Source organism: Phyllostomus hastatus, unplaced genomic scaffold (assembly GCF_019186645.2).
Source record: "Phyllostomus hastatus isolate PE091 unplaced genomic scaffold, TTU_PhHast_1.1 phas_scaffold_21, whole genome shotgun sequence".
NCBI classification, from domain to species: Eukaryota; Metazoa; Chordata; class Mammalia; order Chiroptera; family Phyllostomidae; genus Phyllostomus; species Phyllostomus hastatus.
The window spans coordinates 6,569,566-6,586,217 of record NW_025334017.1 but is presented as its reverse complement, the minus strand read 5'-3'; the positions used below and the strand labels follow the sequence as shown (position 1 = coordinate 6,586,217).

At 41.1% G+C, this 16,652-nt stretch overlaps 1 protein-coding gene across 4 annotated transcripts in view; it reads right to left on the bottom strand.

The window, feature by feature from the left end:
- CHD7 (chromodomain helicase DNA binding protein 7) overlaps positions 1–16,652 on the bottom strand; it is a 197,671-nt gene that overhangs the window by 102,455 nt on the left and 78,564 nt on the right. The window lies entirely within an intron of this gene.

Here is a 16,652-nt window from a genome sequence, read left to right as displayed (position 1 = left end):
AATAAACAATCAATAAGTTTTAAATTGCATGTGGTTCTGAGCGGTGTGATGAAACCTCACGCTATCCTGCTGCATCCCACCTGAGTTGTGAATCACCCTTTGTCAGTGTCTCGGTGCTGCACATGCTCCCTGCCAGACAGTCACTCAGGAGCCTCCTCAGTGGTCACATCCACTGCAGGGGTATTGCAGAGCTTGTCTTCAAGTAACCCTTACTTTACTCAGTAATGGCCCCAAACACATTCACATAACTTTTATTACAGCACATTGCTATAATTGTTCTATTTTATTATTAGGTTACTGTTGTTAATCTCTTACAGGGCCTAATTTATAAATTAAACTTTATCACGGGTATATATGTATAGGGGAAAAAGTAGTATATATACAGGGTTCAATACTTTCCATGGTTTCAGCCACCCACTGGGGAGACTGGGAACATATCCCTGTGCATAAGGACTATTGTACTCTCTGTATCATAGCAAAGAGATATTAAAACACAAACCACCTATGCTGCTTCTCTTTGTACAATTTGTCAATGATTCTCCATAAACTACATTTAAAACTGAGGCTCTCACTGGCTAGTCAGGGTCTTCCCCACACCCACCTCTCCAGCCCCATGCCCACCCACTGGCTAACAACTTCAGTCACACAAACGCACTGTGTTCTTTCCCTACAGCGCTGGTAAACATGTCACTCCTCCTGCCTGGAATGTCACTTCTACTGTCTCCTCCCAAATAAATTCTCCTCAATCTTTAAATCTCACTTGAAACAACCTCTTCCTGTGGCCTTCCCTGATCTCTGTAGGTTGAGTCAAATACTCTCACAAGGCCAAGTAACATTTATCACATTAGTTGACTATTTATTATAAGATTTTTCTAGTTCTTTCAACTGTGAGCTGCTGAAGGATAACAGCATGTTATGCTCCCATTCTTATACATACAGGAGTATATACACACAGGCATGTATGTGTAGCATGGTATACAGCATAGACTCAGTATTTATTGATTGAATATCAAAATATCCCCAAACCACCTTCAAATATTAACACAGATGTCGTCGTATCTCCAGCCTCTGTCCTGACTACACATGCTCTCCAGGCACCCCTATTGCCTCATTTGTTTATACCTTGCAGCAGCTGTAGCTCCAAGGTGCCCAGAAGAGTGTCTGAAACCACTTTAAACTAATAAATGTGTGAATAAATGACACTGGCAATGTCCAAGGCAATGTTGAAACACATGCCATCCTTTCAAAGGACCATGTTCTTCCCTGATTTAAGTACCACCTTTCTGGCTCTGTATCTATGCCCACGCAAATCTTCACTCTCTTTTCATTGTAGTTACACTGCCAAAATAGGATGTTTTTAAGGGGAGAACAGATTTTTTTCCCTTTACTTTTATTGACACTAATACAAATGTTCCCATTTCCCCCCTTTGCCCACCTCCAGCCATCCCCAGCCCCACTTCCAGTGTGGCTATTACCACACTGTTCTTTGTGTCTGTGAGTTATGCATATGAGGACAGATTATTTTTATACCTCTGCAACCTCACAGAGTCACTGACATGTTGTAAGTGCTCAACAATGTTGCCCGATGAGTGAATGAATGAATGAATGAAATGAATAGATAAGGTTTCATCTCGTCTTTGAATATTTTAAATAAGACTCAACAGGCAAGAAATGTTGCCTCTCCACTGTGAACTAATTACGACCGCCTCATTCCCAGAGAAAGGCTGCCCAACAATAGCACTCCCCGGCAAAAGACCTAGAAAAAGTTCTCAGAATCTGACCTCCAAAAGCAAAAAGGTACAGACATTTTCCAGTAATTGCTGAACTACATTGATCATATTTTTATCAAAAAGAGCTTATAATTTTACTGTGGTAATTTTAAAATAAACTTTAAAATTCTAATGGCTTTGAACTGTGAAGCATTCAGTCACTTTAGATGGAGGTCAAGGCATGTTTGCAAATGTTGGTGCATGTGCTTTTCTCCTCTTGGCTCTGACCACAGTCCATCTACTGGTGGGGATGGGGGGAGGGCTATCAATTCTCCTCTGAAGTCCAAGGACAGCCCCTGAGCAAGAGACAGGGCAGGAGACAGAGAGGTCCGAGCGGGCAATTGGCTGGGTGGGGGATGGAGAGTCTAGGGCGTCAGTGCTAGGTTTAGGGGGCTTCAGTTCCATTCCCAGGCCCCAAGATCATACAGCCGAAGACTAAGCTCAGTATACATAAACCCAACGTCTAAACCTCAAATTCCAAAATCAACTCATCATTTTACCTCCTCCCTTGTGTTCTTAAAAACAAAACAAAAATCTTGTGTTCTTTTTCCTGAATTCTAACAGTGAGCCACCACTCACCTAGTACCCAAGCAAGAACTGTGGTAATCCAGTTTCACCTCCTTGGCTTCTCCATGCACACTGCCACTGGCTTAACTCAAGACCTGTGACTTCCCAGCCATCTTTCCCAAGGCCATAGCCACCAGACACATGTGGCTACTGCACACTCGAAATGTGCAGGTCTGAACCGAGAAGCGCTGTAACTGTAAAATTGCATCACATCTCAAAGACTTAGAACAAAAAACAACATAAATTATCTTGTCAATGTTTTTATACTAAGTATTGTGTGTCAAAAAAATATTCAAGTATTACCTGCTGAAAATGTTGTGAATATTACATTAACTAATATATATTAAAATCTATGTCAAGGTGAGGGGATTAAACAAAAAAGGGGAAAATAACCTGCACGGACACAAACAAGGGTATGGTGATCACCAGAGGGAAAGTTGGGGGTGGGGGTGGAAGGAGGGAAAGGGGGATAGATGATAATGGAAGGAAACTTGACTTGGGATGGTGAACACACAATACAATACACAGATGATATACTATACGACTGTACACCTGAAATCTAGATGATTTTATTAGCCAATACCACCCCAATAAATTCAAATTAAAAATTCTATTTCACCGTTTCTTTTTGCTTTTTTAATGTGACAACTGGACAATTTTATACAACATATGTGGTTCACATCCTGTTCCTGCTGGACGGTGCTGCCCAGGATGACCATTGGTTTCTTTGCTGGCCTCACCCCTGTAGTCTCACCTTCTCTGCCCCCCAGAGTCCTCCAGGTTGTTGCCTTGTGACCCGCAACCCTGGATGACTTCTACCACTCATGTACCATTCAGCCCAAAAGGCACCTCCTCCAGCAAGATGTCTCTGCATATCATTCTCTCCACATACCACACCCCCCCAAAAAACACCTGTTCTCTCCTACGCTTCTGTCGTAGCATGTTGCCCACTGGACAAACATCTATAAAACATATGTGCCATGCACTGAGGATATGACAGAGAAGATGATGATGGACAGGCACCCTGACCTCACTCCAGTGGAGCAATAATATTTTAGCAAAAATATGGTCACTGTAGTAAGCAGTAATATAATGTAGCATTAACACTATAGCAATTTACAAGCAATATACTATATACCACGCACAATTGTAAGCACACTATATCTATCATTACCTTGCTTATTCTTTCTAACATCATTATTAGATAGGCACTAATGTGATTCTCATTTTAGAGATGAGAAAACTAAAGGCCCAGAAAAGCTATGCAACTCACCAAAGGTCATACATGACAGAACCAGGACTCCCAGGCCACACTCTTCAACACTGTGCCATGCTGACTTCCAAGATGAACCATCACAACATGGAGAGAAAAAGGGCTGCGGTGGGGGCATGGAGGGGCAGCCTTGACCCCACCACTTGTGGGGTGAGAAGAGGTGTTGCAGGGGTAGTAATTTCTGAACTGTAGGTGAATGTTCTGGACCAAAAGCTCTAGGGTATAAAGTTCTAGAAGAATTAAAATCAACTCACTATGCCTGGGGAGGAAAAAGAAAGAGCTGTACTAGGGGAAAACAGTGCATTGTTTACTGTGGTTTAAAAGGGAACTCATCGAAGGAAACTGCAGAGAGAGTCCACGAAGACAGAGACGAGCTAAGACCAGAAGTCTGGCAAAGGACTGAACAAAAATAGGGAAACGGGGCCCCCTCCCATGGGGCCTGGAAGGGAAGAGAAGGGAACACTATAGTCCTCATTCCTTGTCCTGATGAGTCCAGCCAGAACCTCCACATCTCTTACCCGAGGGAAACCTAGGCATCCCCAGTCCTCCAAAAGGAATTCCACTGGCACTGGCCAAGGGTTTCTGAAGATTTCACTAACCTTACCCAACTGAGACATACATCTAGATTTCAAGAAAATTTCTGATTACAAGGCAGTGATGTAGAAATGTTATGAAACCTCAAGCATAAGCATCTACCCAAGAGTACATGGCAAGCAGACCAATGGGGATTCAAAAAAAATCAAAAAAGCACATCCTTCCTTAAGGACCAGAATTTTTACATAAGGGTTTGGGTGGGGGGCAGGGGAGTTGAATCATCAAGCTACTACGCAAGCATGACATGTCTTTAGTGCAAAGTTTACGATCATTATAAAGATAAAATGTGAGATTTAAAAGAAATGCTTGTCTTGCCAATTAAATGAATACTATAGACATGCCCTCCCCCCACCACACACACACACACACACACACACACACACACACACACACACAGAGGTTCATACTTCTTTGCCTTTAGTGGTAGCCGATGTTAGGAAAGGGGGACAAGCAACTCATCAAAACTGCTATGGCCCCCTATCCATGACCCTCACGGGAATCTGATTTCCTGTCTTGACTGAAAGATTTCTACTGAAGTGTGGTATGCTGGAAGTACAGTAATTTTGTTTTCATGTAGATATCCTCCTATAAATATATTTGTAAGCTTTAAGGCTGGTTTTGTTTTTGTTTTTTTTTAACATGGGTAACAAAGGTATCAGCTGGAAGAAGGAAGAGTAGAGACCAAAAATCAATGAGTTTTGGTCTAATACTGGTCTTGCCACCAACTGACCACAAATGTTTTAGTTTACTTATTTTTTTTTATCCTCATCTGAGGACAATTTCTCATGGCTTTTAGAAAGGAAGAAAGAGAGAGAGGGAGAGAGGCGGAAACATCAATGTGAGTGAAAAACATCAATCGGTTTGTACGCACCCTATCGGGGGACTGAATCTACAACCTGGGTATGTGCCCTGACCAGGAATTGAACTCATGACACTTCAATCCATGGAACAACATTCTAACCAACTGACCCACACCAGTCAGGATCCACAACTGTTTTATTATTCGCTTCATCAAATCTTCACATATTTATCATGCCAAGCACTGCACCACAATTTTATATACATTCTCTCCTAAGATTACAAGTCTAGGAGGTTTACAGGGGGTTTTCTTATTCATATTTGTATCTCAGGAGCCAATACACCCTGATAACATAGTAGATGTCTAAGTACTTTTAAAAAATCTCTTGGTGAACTGCTATGTCAAATTCAGAAATCTGTTAAACTTCAACAACTTAAAAAAAAAGAGTTAATCTGTTACGATGTAGGGAAGCATATAAAAATACAAAAAAGGTGCCCTGGCCTGTGTGGCTCAATTGCTTAGGCATCATACTGTAAACTGAAAGGCGGCTAGTTTGATTTCCAGTCAGGGTACATGCCTGAGTTATGGGTCAGTCCCCAGTCAGGGTGACCGCAAGAGGCAACAGATCAATGTTTCTCTCTCACATCAATGTTTCTCTTCCTCTCTCTCTCCTTCCTTTCCCTTCTCTCTGGAATTAATAAAAGAAAAAAATGTTAAAGAATATGAAAAAGATTAATCTGTAAGACTCCAACTGGTGAGAATCAGCCCTCATCTTACTGGACCTCACAGCAGCATCTGACACAACCGGTGACTCCTTCCTCACCACCCTTTCCTCACCAGGGTTCCAGGACATGCAACCTGGCAGCAGTTTTCTACCTTCCTGGCTACTCTTGTCATTGTGCCTTCCTGGATCCTCTAGTCTAGAGTATTAAATGATGGGATACACAAGGACTCTATCCTCACAGTTCTCATCTACCTGTCTGTTGTAGATGACCTCATCGAGGCCTATGGCAGAAAATACCGTCTACGATGATAACTCATAAGCACATACCTCCAGCCCAACTCCTCCCCTAAATTCCTATATTCGACTGCCTATCTAAAATCTCCACTGGAGACTACTAAAAGCACCTCCAAATTAACATATCTAAACCAAACCAGAGTTTTCTGCCCTCACCTGCTTCTCCAGATCTTCCTACTGCTCAAACCAAAACCTTGATAGATGTCTCTCCTTCTCTCAAACCGATTAGCAAATCCAGTCACTGCTACTTTGGAATATGTGACCACTTCCTACTACCACCACCCTAGTCTGAGCTTGATCAACTATTCCCCTGTGGTAACCAAGTTTGCCATCCCACCTATCCCTCACAGAGAAGAGCAGTGAGCCTGTTGAAATACACAGTACATCATGCCACTCTCATGCTCAAGAACTCTTTCCATCTCACAGTAAAATTCAAAGCCCTAACTAAAGCTCACAATACTGTACTTGAGCTGACCCCCCAGTTACTCCTTTAACCAAAGTTCCTACTACTCTCCCACTCGCCCACTACACTTCAAACACAACGGCTTTTCTGCTGCCTCTCGAACATACCACGCACACTCTCGCCTTAGGGCATCTGCACAGGCTGTACACTCTCCCCCAGAGAGTTGCACGACTCACACCCTGTACTTTATTCAGGTTTTCTGCTAAGTGTCACTCCCAAGTAGGCATTCCTTTCCCAAGTTACCCAAAATACCACTTTCTATACTTCAATATCCCTTTATTCAGTTTTGTTTTTCCTCATAACTCATATTGCTTAATATTACACACACACAAACACGTAACTTTGCTTTGGTTAATTGGTTGATTGCCTCTCTCACTAAAATGTAAGCTCCACAATCATTGCTATAATCATTAATAAATATTTGTTGAGTGCTGCTAAATTAATAAAAACAAACAAATGAGAGAAATATCTACCAAAGCAACATATCCTAAAGAATAGTAAAAAGGTACCTAAATGAATTTTGGAAACACCAACAGTCAAGTGTACTCAAGATAAAGAAAAGTTGCACAATAATCAATTTTATCAAAGCTGGTGGGTGGGCGGGGGGGGGCGACCTGAGAAAAGAAAGAAGGTATTAACAGAAAGGGTGACAGTCTGCTAGGAGCCCAAAAAACATGAATTTAGCTATTTAGCCAACAGAATCCAGTGGATACAAGTAATCAAGGAAAACCTCAACACACAGGTGCTGTGCTCTCTGACAGGAATATCAGGAAGCTTGATGAAAGTCTTAGATAAAATGCTCTGACTGGTGTGACTCAGTTGGTTGGAGTGTCATCCCATAAGCTGAAAGGTTGAGGGTTCGATTCCCAGTCAGTGCCCATAGCTGGGTTGCAGGTTTGGTCCCCACTTGGGGACACATGCGAGAGGCAACCAATAGATGTTTCTCTCTCACATCGATGTTTCTCTTCCTCTCTCTTTCTCCCTCCCTTCCCCTCTCTAAATGAGCATGTCCTCTGGTGAGAATTTAAAAAATAAAGTTAAATTGAAATGTCCTAAGATAAAATAAACCTCAAGAAAATCACTGCCTTCTGTTCCTACTGTATTATCAGCAAATGAGGTCTGGTGATAATCACCTCAGGCTCCCATGTACCTTGACATCAAAAAGAGGCCTCTTGGTCACTCAACATCTGATGGATGAATGAACGAATGAATGAATGATCAAACCAATGACCCCACTAAGATCGAGCGAGCCATCCTCTGAGGTCCACCTGGACAACCACACTCCCTTCTTAACAATCCTACTTCTCCACATCTAGCTGAAATAAGCTATTCCAACACCTGATTTTCATCGAAAGAATCTTTAACTCCATGCTACGACAAAAGGAAGAAGTGGGCATGGTGTGCCCTGTGTCCCTGGCACAGTAGGGGTGCTGACATGACTGAGAAGGGCTCACCTTGGCAAGCAAAATAATGCTTCCCAATTACCCAGTACTAGGACCCAATTTAAAATGAGATTTTACTGTAAATGTTCTCTCACCAAAAGGTAGGGATGGGGGGGGGGGCGGGCAACAACTCCAGAAATCACAAATCCCTCAATGGCAAAAATCAGTCCAGCTGCTCCCTTCTCTTGCAGGCACTCTATTCTTTCCAGCTCAAGATAAGGCCGGGGAGTGACAGCAGCACTCTAACTCTGCTTTACCTTCCTACTGCCAAACACAGTTTACATTTTTCTAGAAAAGAACAAATTTTCAATTTTATAAGGAATAGATATTTGGAATTTCCCTTAAAACCAGCTACAATCAGAGTGTAGACCATGGACTCTTGTGAGTCCCCAAAACCCTTTCAGAGCATCCACAAAGTCAAAACCTTTTCATAATATACCAAGATACCCTTTTGACTTTTCCCCTGTGTTGACATTTACACTGATGAGGCCAACACAGTCAAAGCAGCGATAGCAAGTTTACTAGTGGTCATGATTTCCTCGTGGCCACCAGCTCACATTAAGAGAAGACAAATTGAGTTCATTTAAGAATGTTCTTGACAAAACAACAAAAACTGATTTTGGTTATTCTTGCATACACATCTTTCTGGTCCTCTGTGAAGAACGGGAAGCATTTCTGCTACACACTGAAGCACCAAGGCTTCACCTGGAAAAGCACTCACACATCTTTTTTAAGTTGTGAGTTGAACTGGCTGGCCGCTTTGTGGAACACTGTTTTTACTTGAAAGAACACTGTTTTTACTTGTAAGACAAACCATGGTTATTCAGATTTGGGTCATCTGCCAGTGATTTTTTAAAAATGAACGAAGTGAGCTTGTCACTTTGAGGAAAGTAACTGATAGTGTTTATTTCCAATACTAAAATATGAGTTTTCAAGCACAACTCAGAATTTTAAAAACCTGTGAGCACAACAATGAACTTGACAACTTCCCATTTTCAAAGACTTCTAATAAGATGATAGTGACATTAACAAATGTGATTTCTAATATTGTATACTAGAATGTGTCAATATTTAGAAGATCAACACAATTCAACAGACCAATATTTTCCAAGTAGTATATTTGTGATGTTACAAAATCATACATGGTTAAAAGAGAGCTATTCAAATATTCAAAGTACAAGGATTTTAATCTAACTGCACAAAAAGTTGACTGATACAATTTCAGATCCCACTTTCCAACTAACTTTTAAGAAACTACCACTTGTTGAATTTTCATGTAGAATTAAAGAATATCCATAATTATCTAATAAGGAATTAAAATATTCCCTTGTTCACCTATAAATATATATGTGAGAATACATTATCTTCATTCACTTCAACCAAAACATTACAACAGCCCAAACTCAGCAGCAGAGACAGGATCCAGTTGCCCTCTATTAAACTGGAAATTAAACATAGTTTTAGAAAATATGCCACTTTGTTATTTATGTTACTGTAATGAGTTTATTATTTTTTAATAAATTAGTATTTTAAATTTTTCCTATTATAAATTTCTGATATAGTAAATATCCACAGGAAAACCCCTCATAAGCAAAAGCTCTTTGAGATCATCAAGACTTAAAAGCATTGCTTTAAACAAAACATAGTTTGTAAGTAGATGAGCGGTTACCTGTAGATATCAGTATCATTTACAAAATAATCTGGACACATGCTCTCCTGGCCTCTGTAACAAGAAGAGAAATGTTCTTTCTTGGGTTCACACTTTATTATCTAGAATGATCCTGGAATCTAAATGTCAAAAGAGAATCATTCAAAGTAAATTCTATCAGAACTAACATGGCCATCTTTGGTACCTATTCTCTAAAGGATAATGACTCAGACCTAAGTAAGTCCATGAGGTAAATAAACTTGTTCAATTACCTGGGTCTAGTTTCTACTAATTCATCTTAGTAGATGTACTAACAGACTATATGATTCAACAACTTATGGAAAAATTACTAAAGAGTTTCTACACAGACGAACCTGACTGAAGTTTTTCAGGCCAGAATCATCCCCACAGTGGTCTGAGGCAGCCCAAGATTCTATCCATGACCTACTTAAAAGCCCCAAAATCCAGGGGAGACTGCCTAAAGTATGAAACCCATCCACCTCAAGCATCTTAAGTCACTTGTTTTACCAAGCAGGGTCTCTGCGATGCAGACGCCTCGGCCAGATCAACGCAACTCTCACTGAATGGCCGCCACCGTGTAGTCCTGTGTCACACACTTAGGTGGTATAATCAAAGGGCAAGGAAAGAACTATTGTGAAACAAACAAAAACAAAAAACCCTGCTTCTATACTTGTGCTAAATTTGGTCTTGTCAAGAAAGGTATTTGTACCCTGATGTGTGGCTCCAGTTGGTTGGGGCATTAGCCTGAAAAGCAAAAGGTTGCCGGTTGGATTCCTAGTCAGAGCACAAGCCTAGGCTGCAGGTTCTGTCACCAGTCAGGGTACATATGAGAGGCAACTGAAGGCTCTTTCTCTTTCACAACGATGTTTCTCTCCCTCCCTTCCCCTCTCTCTAAAAATAAGAAATTTCTTTTTAGATTTGATGCCAGGAAAAAAAACATTTCTGAGAAAAAAGAAATGAACATACATTTCCTTCTTTCTAATTATATATGTTATCATGTTTCCCTTTGCACACTTACCAGGAAACTCAAAATATAATTCCATGCTCAGTACCAGCAACCAAGGCCATAATTAGCATAATCCCTTGCTCTTCCATTCCAGCACTGGATTTCCTGTTTCTATTTCACTCACGCGGATGCACACAGGCACACATGGACACACTCACGCACGCACACACATTCTTTTGTCAGAATGTCTCAAATCCTTTTTGGAAAAATATAAACTAAGAACTATAAGCTAAATTTCTATTAACTGTTTTTACCCTCTGCCACTAATCATGCATTACAAAATTTGGGGGCAACAATATCAACCTTAATATAGAAGTAATTCACCTTAAAGGAACATCTTGGGACAACTAACATTTCTCTGCTTGTCTTCAAGGCCAAATAAAGACACTACTGTCTTCTGATTGACAGAGTCACACAGACATACACTCTGACCTGGAAATATGAAAACTGTACCTTAGAGACCAATAAGCAAGATATGGCAATCAGCCATAAGCAGTTGAAAAAATATTTTGAATTTTTTTTCTTTCAGGGATTAGGAGACTAAATTCAGTGTCAAATTTTTAGACCTTTTTCAAGAAAAAAACACAATATTATCAATTGTGATAGCCTTTAACTTAACGAAACTAAATAATAACTAATGCTTTATATGAACTATTTGTGATGAAGAGTTCTTTGGGGGAACAATATTTTAAAAAAATTTTTAAATAACTTCCTGAAATATCACTTATACTTAAAAACAAGACACTATTCACATTACTTTAAAAAGCATGCCATGTTTAGCAACAAATTGGCTACTACACAACAAAGATTTATTCCAAAAATAACAAAGCGAATTGTGTCAATGTTACCACTGTGGATCACTATATTCTATCACTGTCTAACAGAGCCAAAAGATACAGGGTATCCATGGTTTTAAGGCCATCTGGTAAGAGGTGAGAGGGAATAAGAGTAGAAACACAAAGCTTATGATAGCTACACAGACAACAACAAACTCTTCTCTAGTTCTGGTTATGTTCTACCTCTTATTTTCTGGTGATTTAAATCATTTGTCTTGTTCTATTATACCCGAGTTGCCCAATATGTAAGTCACCAGCCACACATGGGTATTTAAATATAAATTAATTAAAATTTAAAAAATTAAAACCTCAGTTACTTAGTCTCGCTAGCCTCATTTCAGGTGCTCAGTGGCCACCCGTGGCTGGTGGCTACGACACGGAGCAAACAGCCAGTCTCATCATCACAGAAAATTCACATTTTCTATAAACACATCTTTAATGTGATATCTAAGAACATGGCAAGCTTTCTTGAAAAAACAACTTCATAAACAGTAGATACTTTCTGGCAAACTGCAATAGTCAGATAAGTATATTTATAAGGCTTTTTTTTTACTCCTAAACCTTGAATTAAAGGAAACCACTCCAGTACTTCATAACACAAAGAGAACATTTCATCTCATACAGACTGTGAATAGATTACAGTTCAATACGATGAAATATAAAAACATCATACATGATATTTGCTAACCATATTTCTGGTAGACGTTAGATAGTAATTAATAGGTTTCCTCTTTGGAGCCTTTTTTAAATCTCATTTTTCTGTAATCTACAGATAACAAAAAAACCAGGCAGACCGGAAGAGGCTCGGCCAGAGCCACCGACACTCTGGCGCCTAGTCCCCAGCGCCTAGTCCCCTCTGGCGGAAACCTGAGCGGTGCGCCAGCGCCACACGCCTGAGGCCTGTGGGTCCCGCGGCGCATCCCACGCCCCACACTGCGCCCCTGCAGCGCTAGGCCCTGGGGGGTGCAGCCCGGGCTCCCCCACCGCTCCGCAGCCTGGTGGACGTTCGCACTGGGTTCCAGCTAAGCTCTGGCCGATGTCTTTCCACCCGTGGGCCCCGTGGGCCGTCAGCCCGCGCTCCACGGGCCCTCCTGCCCGGAGCCATGCCAGGTGCCGAGTGGTGGGCTCATGGCCTCCACGCAGCACCTCCAGGCCTGGCTGCTCCCCGGCCTGGGCCTCTGCAGACACCCGACCGCGCACGCCCAGCTCCTGGGCTCCCGACACCCAAGAAGAGCCAGGACTCCATGGGGTGTGACGGGAGGTGGCCACTCCCCTCCCTGGGGAGGGGCGTGGGGCGCGGCCTACGGATTTCGGGGAGGACAGGGCCTGAGAGAGGACACATGATGGAGAGCACTCAGTGCAGGGTTAGAGGAAGGTGCAGAGTCCACGTGGAGGTGGGAGGGACCGGGCAGGAAACTGGGGGCAGGAGCGAGAGGCGCAAGGATGCGGAGAAACCAGGAGAAACCGAGACGAAAGGGCCAAAGGGGGCGACACTGGACAGGCACTTCAGAGGGACACAGGGATGAGGAGAAGGGGGCGCCGAGGGCGGGAACGGGCGGGAACAGACGGGCGGGAGCCGGGCGAGGCCGCACTGACCATGCAGGTGAGTCGCAGGACAGAGCGTGAGTGGGCAGCGAGACAGGCAGGGACAGTGGAGACCAGAGGAGTCAGACAGACTGAAGAGGCGGCAACTCAGCGTGAGGCGGTTTTCAGGAGTTCCACAGAGTAAAGAGCAGGGGGAAGAGAGAAGGGACACAAGGACGGACAACAGTGGAAACGGGCAACTGAGCAACAGGAGCAGACGGACGGACAGACAGACGTGTCAGGGAAGACGGGGAGCCCCCTAGTCTGGATGAGTGAAGAGTTGATGGGATGTGAATAATTAAGTTATGATGATATGTTGACTTGTGGCTTTATAATCTATTTAACATTTGCTGAATTGTTTCATGTATACAGATCAGAAGGAGAACTGTAAAACTCCAGTGTGTAAGGCTTGTGCATTTTATGATTACTCACATCACCAGACAGCTTCCACTTTGCGGCTCTTATTCAGCCAGGCAGCAGGGCTGCGTCTCAGTCAGGCGCGGGTCCCTCTCATTTCCCGGCATGGCATGTGGGGAGGCGGTGGGGCAGGAGTGGCTGAGTCTGTCACTACATGAGGCTTTTTCAAGGAATTTTCAAAATATCACATTTTTTTTCTCTTAAATGGACTTTTCACTTTATACCTCTCCTCTATTTAATTCATTGTTTTCTTGAGGTCTAGTGATAAATCTTAGTTTATTGAAAAAATAAATAAAAAGAAAAACTGTAGTGTATAACGTTTTTGAAGATGATAAGCAAAAGGGCTTTCCTTATAGCCAAACTGGAGCAAAGACATAACTGTGATCTTTCTAGAAAAACAAAACTGTGTGCTCCAAGCTCATTCTAAGGAGTCTCCTAACACTAAATTTTAATAGCTCTAAATAATGAAATTTTAAAAATGGCAACAGTGTTATGAGTTGCATAAAAATGGTCTCCAAAATTGTAAACCTCACATGCTCAAAACTTGAATCAGCTTATTTGAGAATTTTTTAAAGAATTTTAACTACTAAATCAAATGACAATCCTTTTCATCTTGTGTGACTGTCTCACTTTAAAGTATATAAAGTCACTTTTTAGAAACAGATTAGGATTTAAAAAAAAAACATTAAAAGATCATAAGCCAACAAACCAATGGAGTTCAAAGCTGCTACCAGTATGACTCAACAGGACCCACTAACTGAACACACTAATAAAACCATCTGAAGATGTGTGACAACACACCATGGAAGTACTCAAGACACTGTTAAAAACAAGGGTGAAGTCAATCACTGAATTTGTGGTAAACATTTGTAAGCTTAAATTTATATTTAACAAAGACTTATGCAGGGTCGGGTAAAAGCAGGTTTACAGTTGTTCATATGGAAAACAACACAATGATTAATAATTAATAACACAAAAATAAACCCTGTGCTTCACAGACTCACAAATGTAATCTATTTTTGCCCAACCTGGTACACATAGGTGTACATACAGTTCAGGGAGTTAAACTTTCATGCTGAAGGGAATACTCTCTAACTTTCCTTACAATACAAAGCAGGATGCCAACTTAACCTCTGCTGCTTGAAGTTTCTAAAAACTAAGTGATGATGTTCACCTTGGTCAAAACAAGGAAGAAATTAGAGACACTGACAAAGAGGTTGATATTTTATGTATAGTATCCCATTTCCTAGAAATTCCATTTTAAAAATTATAGTAGTGTGACAGAAATGTTTGCTTCCCCCATAAAAATCTTATGAAATTTTTTTGCCTTATGGAGAATCTGATAAATTGACTTTTAAGACATTGATATATAATATTCTGTTTTACAAACATTAGGGAAAGTTTTCCTACTTTAAGGTAAAAGAGTAGAAAGTGGGTAGAAAAAATTCCAAGATCTCATTTTAACAACCACAACAGAAGTTGCAGTTTAACATATTCAACACTTATTGAGGACTTACCCGCATGCCACACACTGTGATAAAACCTTTACAGCCATTATCTCATTTAATTCTAATAATCTGTGCAATTGGCACAATTATTTTCCTCAGGAAACTAAGACTCAGGGAAATTAAGTGAGTATCCAACAGTTTGACTTAGCAAAAATTTGGAAGACAGGTTCAAATGCAGTTCTTATGCCTATGAAGCCCCTGGTCTCACCATTCTGCACTGTCTCCTCTATTGGAGAGAAGTACCCTAGCCGACCTCCTAGTGTGTGGCCCAGTGGAGCAGAAGTCACTTAAAAAATGACAAAGAAATCCTTCATGGCTGGTGTGGCTTAGTGGGTTGAGTGCCAACCTACAAACCTAAAGGTCACCAGTTTGATTCCCAGTAAGGTCAGGTGCCTGGATTGCAAGCCAGGTCCCCAGTTGGGGGCATGTGAAGGGAACCAAGCCTGACCAACATATCTTTTGCATATTGTTATTTCACTCCTCTTTCACCCTCCCTTCCACTCTCTCTAAAAGTAAATAAAATCTTTTTAAAAACTTGTTTTAAATGACAAGGGAAATGTCAAATTATACAAATAAGCTGACACTCAACTCTTTCCATTAATTTAGTCTTGTAATTTATAGTTAATATGTATTATGATTCTAGCATCTAACATGGCATGGCATTGAAAGGATTTTCATTCAAGTCTTCAGTGAGAAAAACTTACTAAAATTGATCTGACGATTTGGCTCATTTTTACTCTATGAATAAGTGGCCTTTTAGTGGGCTTTTGTTCCCCCTCCCCTTCACCAATAATACCCAAACTTAGAAACCAATATGTAAATATTGGTTTTTAACTTTCTTGAAAAAACTAAAGCTGTGAGCTTTAAACTTGGTTCTAAGGACAGACCTTTTCCAAAATCAGACTCTGAAACATTTCCTTCCTTAAGCTAAATCTTCTACCATTATTTCGAAGTAAGAGGGACACCTGGTTGAATCAGAAGTTGAGTTGACACGGAGCTGCTGTGGCATCTGTCCCCAGTGTGGAGTATGAGTGAGCTCCATTTACATTCCCCATTGTTTGGGTAAACATCATTAAAGAGCAAAGAGAAAATATACAAAGACAAGCTGATAAAAATAAAATTAAGTCCTTATTAAATCACCAAAATTTTCCTCTACATAACTCTCACTTGTCTCCTTTAAATCCAAGGTCCACCTCCATGTATTTCAACAGAGCTCCTTTCTAAAAATGTCTCTGCAAGATGAGTGGCCCAAAATGGAGTCAGCTTAGTAATGGGCCAGTTTAAAGCAACACAGACATATCCTACTTGGTTATGGCCGTAGGTCTACTTCTGACCATGGTTACTTACAGGTTATCCCTGGATTTACAGCTATACCTACAAAGAATGAACAATAACATCAGAATGTCAAGTTTAAGGTAAACTCTCTTACTCCCTGCTGTCCATCTGTCAACCCCCACAGTGATATTAAATTTTAGCCATATCTTCATACTGACTGCCAATTCGATGTGTTTTTAACATTAACAGCAAAAACAAATAACATCATAACTCTGAATAATCCCACAATTTTATATATATTTTTAAGGTAAATAAATTGTTCTGGCTATAAGAGTCCATCAAGAGGCGTGATGGGCCCTGTGGTGTGGCTCAGTGGATTGAGCATTGGCCTGCTAAACAAAGGGTTGCAGGTTTGATTCCCAGTCAGGCCAC